The sequence below is a fragment of the Schistocerca serialis genome, unplaced genomic scaffold (assembly GCF_023864345.2).
Source record: "Schistocerca serialis cubense isolate TAMUIC-IGC-003099 unplaced genomic scaffold, iqSchSeri2.2 HiC_scaffold_1237, whole genome shotgun sequence".
Taxonomy (NCBI): domain Eukaryota; kingdom Metazoa; phylum Arthropoda; class Insecta; order Orthoptera; family Acrididae; genus Schistocerca; species Schistocerca serialis.
Window position 1 is genome coordinate 25,001 of NW_026047444.1, and position 5,000 is coordinate 30,000.

Below are 5,000 nucleotides of genomic sequence, written 5' to 3' on the forward strand. Positions count from 1 at the left end.
GCTGCCGACAGAGGCCCGGGAGCGTGCTGTCGTGGCATTGCCGGCGGGAGACAACACGCGCCACCTACGGTGACCGGCAGCTCCAACGCCAGCGCCACAGAAGGACAAAAGCCCCACTTGGGTGCCGAAGCGAACTCTCCCAGCACAGCGCACGCGCCAACACGTCCGCACAGCTGCGATACAAACCACCTGCGAGAACCGCTGGGGCGACCGAGCAGCAGACGGCGTCGCGGCGCCGAGCGCCGGGCGGCGGCGCATCCTCAGCGCACACAGTCCTCAATCGGACCAGCACACTGCAGATGGCCACCGCGCTTCGCACCGGGCCCGCGAGGACCTGCTTTGGCCGCAAGGCGCCGCGAGCAGGGGGCGCCGGCGCGCAGCTGCGCCGCCTGCCGCGTCCGTCGGCCGGCGCGCCTGCCACTGGCCGCCCCCACCAGCCGGCTGTAGCGCGTGCGCCCACGCACCGCGCTGCCAGCACGCCGGGCGGCCCCCCCTCACCGGCCGGGGACGGTCCCACCCAGCCACCGCCGCGTATCGCCTCACACCCAGATCCCCTTTCACGTTCGTGGGCATGGTGGGTCCCCTTTCACGTTCGTGGGCATGGTGGGTATCCCTGAAACAACCGGTTAATAGCTCGACCGATCGTCGCCAACACTGATTCACCTCTAGCGAGAACAACCGCACCACAACGGGTTACCTGTTGTTCATTTGCGTAACGTCACCAGCAAACGTAGACGTCCATCGCCATTTGCAACGAGTATTGCATGCCTGTGTCAGGTGTCACAACACACTACGTCTGCCCACATAGACGCAACAACATGTGCACGCCTCGAGAACACGTGGAAGGTAGCCCCCGTACGTATGCGGTGTCCATTGCGCGAACGACTGTCAGCCGGCCTCTGCAGGATGTCGCAGATGTGGAACGCGGTGCAACATGCTATCACGGTGTGTGAGAAGAGACGACTACGTCCGAATACACGCTCCACTACATCAACAGACTGCTCATGCTGATCGCCATCCAGGGCGTCCGTTCCTCCCACACGTCTGAATGGCGTACCACACTGCAATCCAGCTCTTATAGGGAGACGACACGTAGCTGCGTGCACAATATTTGGACTGTATGGTCTGCCGTTGCTAGGCGCAGTCGTCGTACGGTCACACATGTGCCACGATGTATCATTCAGTACATACGGACCAATGTGCAGTACAGTTTGTGGGTTTTGCGTACATCGGCGGACAGGTGACAGGCCGTACCACAACGTAGGCTGAGTACGTCGGCATGCGAAGGGCATTGAACATGCAAACTTCTCAACGACCAGCTTGCGAAGGCAGGGGGGAAGGGGGGGGGGGCATGTACGTCCTGCTGCTATCCACATTACAGTGTATAGCAGGAGCATGTGGAAAGTCAGCAACACCTGCAAGGTGTTTAACATGACGCGATACACAGGGGACCGGGCAGTGCGAATAGCGAACTATATTGCGAGGGTTGCGGTTAGGCAACACTACACTAATTTAACGAGTTGCATAACAATTACAGAGCAGGTTCAGCGACAACGTGCGTCAGGTTAAGGCGCAATATAGGTTAGGTTAAGGCACAACATGGGTTACGTTAAAGCACAAATTAGGTTACGTTAAAGCACAAATTAGGTTACGTTAAAGCACAAATTAGGTTACGTTAAAGCACAAATTAGGTTACGTTAAAGCACAAATTAGGTTACGTTAAAGCACAAATTAGGTTACGTTAAAGCACAAATTAGGTTACGTTAAAGCACAAATTAGGTTACGTTAAAGCACAAATTAGGTTACGTTAAAGCACAAATTAGGTTACGTTAAAGCACAAATTAGGTTACGTTAAAGCACAAATTAGGTTACGTTAAAGCACAAATTAGGTTACGTTAAAGCACAAATTGGGTTACGTTAAGGCACAACATGGGTTACGTTAAGGCACAACATGGGTTACGTTAAGGCACAACATGGGTTACGTTAAGGCACAACATGGGTTACGTTAAGGCACAACATGGGTTACGTTAAGGCACAACATGGGTTACGTTAAGGCACAACATGGGTTACGTTAAGGCACAACATGGGTTACGTTAAGGCACAACATGGGTTACGTTAAGGCACAACATGGGTTACGTTAAGGCACAACATGGGTTACGTTGAGGCACAACATGGGTTACGTTGAGGCACAACATGGGTTACGTTGAGGCACAACATGGGTTACGTTGAGGCACAACATGGGTTACGTTAAGGCACAACATGGGTTACGTTAAGGCACAACATGGGTTACGTTAAGGCACAACATGGGTTACGTTGAGGCACAACATGGGTTACGTTGAGGCACAACATGGGTTACGTTGAGGCACAACATGGGTTACGTTGAGGCACAACATGGGTTACGTTGAGGCACAACATGGGTTACGTTGAGGCACAACATGGGTTACGTTGAGGCACAACATGGGTTACGTTGAGGCACAACATGGGTTACGTTGAGGCACAACATGGGTTACGTTGAGGCACAACATGGGTTACGTTGAGGCACAACATGGGTTACGTTGAGGCACAACATGGGTTACGTTGAGGCACAACATGGGTTACGTTGAGGCACAACATGGGTTACGTTGAGGCACAACATGGGTTACGTTGAGGCACAACATGGGTTACGTTGAGGCACAAATTAGGTTACGTTGAGGCACAAATTAGGTTACGTTGAGGCACAAATTAGGTTACGTTGAGGCACAAATTAGGTTAGGTTAAGGTACAATATGGGTTAGGTTAAGGTACAATATGGGTTAGGTTAAGGTACAATATGGGTTAGGTTAAGGTACAATATGGGTTAGGTTAAGGTACAATATGGGTTAGGTTAAGGCACAACATGGGTTAGGTTAAGGCACAACATGGGTTAGGTTAAGGCACAACATGGGTTAGGTTAAGGCACAACATGGGTTAGGTTAAGGCACAACATGGGTTAGGTTAAGGCACAACATGGGTTAGGTTAAGGCACAACATGGGTTAGGTTAAGGCACAACATGGGTTAGGTTAAGGCACAACATGGGTTAGGTTAAGGCACAACATAGGTTAGGTTAAGGCACAACATAGGTTAGGTTAAGGCACAACATAGGTTAGGTTAAGGCACAACATAGGTTAGGTTAAGGCACAACATAGGTTAGGTTAAGGCACAACATAGGTTAGGTTAGGGCACAACATAGGTTAGGTTAAGGCACAACATAGGTTAGGTTAAGGCACAACGTAGGTTAGGTTAAGGCACAACATAGGTTAGGTTAAGGCACAACATATGTTAGGTTAAGGCACAACATAGGTTAGGTTAAGGCACAACATAGGTTAGGTTAAGGCACAACATAGGTTAGGTTAAGGCACAACATAGGTTAGGTTAAGGCACAACATAGGTTAGGTTAAGGCACAACATAGGTTAGGTTAAGGCACAACATAGGTTAGGTTAAGGCACAACATAGGTTAGGTTAAGGCACAACGTAGGTTAGGTTAAGGTACAACGTAGGTTAGGTTAAGGTACAACGTAGGTTAGGTTAAGGTACAACGTAGGTTAGGTTAAGGTACAACGTAGGTTAAGGTACAACGTAGGTTAGGTTAAGGCGCAATGTAGGTTAGGTTAAGGTACGATATAGCTGAGGTTAAGGTACAATATCGCTTAGGTTAAGGTACACATTGTTGTAGGGAAAGGTGTATTTGGGGGGGGGGGGGCGGCAGGTTCGTTGATAGTGATTATCGTAAGTGCATGCCTGCGGGATCATCCGATTTGTCACGTCAGAATGCACTTGTGGCTCATGACAGGCGGCGCTCCGATTCCAAGGTTATGGCAGATGTGTGTCTTTCATTCCTGCCATTGTTTGTGTACTGTGACAGGAGGCAGTATTGTGATGTTGGGTGCACCCCTGTGTAGGACATGTGTGGGTGTTCGTGGCTTAACTGAGCAATGGCGGATGTCGGAAGGGTGGGATATTCTGTTTTGTGGGTGGACCTCCCGGTCTGGTTATGATAGTGTGGATTGTGTAATGTGGCGGAGAGGATGCACCGGATGTTCTTCCATGCTGGTGGTTAGATATTGTGTGTGTGCCTGTTAGAGGCAGAGAGTAGTGTGTGATAGTGTCTGGCTGACGTGTGGTTCTCATTGTGTGCAGAGTCTTTCAGCATGTATAGGGACGGTTGTATATATTATCTGTATTCTGATGGCTCTGCATCTATTACTAATCAGTGCCGTGTATACGGTTACTCTGGTTCCAGTCGAAACTGTTCTATCTCTGTACATTAGTGACACTGCGGCTCCACTATGTTGCTGCCCCTGTCGGCCGTTTCCCCCAGTGTATGGCTAGTGATTATCAGCAATCAGTCTATTAGTCAATACCGGTAGTGTGACGACTTCAAATGTCCGGGATGGGGGAAGCTAAACCCTTCCCGTGGGTCAGGGCCTAGAAAGACTCTTCCCACGCAGGAGGCTCGGACTGTCGTTACTCTTCCGAGAAATATATTTGCCCAGCGTTTTTTGTGACTGCGAGTGCGACGCCCACGGGTACCGACATGGATGGGGCGCTTCCTAGCTGATCGCTCGGCATGGGAATCAGTACAGTGAGCAATGCGATCGCGTCTGTAGCTTGTACGTGGTACAGCTCGCAGCTCATGTATAGGGACAGCGGGAATGTCGCATATTGGACATAACTCTTCATGAAACGCAAGTTATAGGTGTGGATTGCACATTACGAGTGCGGGAAACTTCCGCCGTTCATCCGCTGGCGTTGCGAGTTTGGCCGTTGGGGTGGGGCACGAGCGGGTGCGGGTGGTGTGATTGCCGGTCCACGACGTCGTGCGGCAGAGGCACTGGCGTTTGGGTGCTGTGGTCGACAGAGGCTGCATGCTTTGTGGGTGGCGTCGAAAGATGGGCACTGTGGGCCCATCGATGTCTTAGTCGGCTTGGCGTCCCATAGATGGCGGTATCGTCGTTGCAGGAGCTCATGCTGAGGGAGACC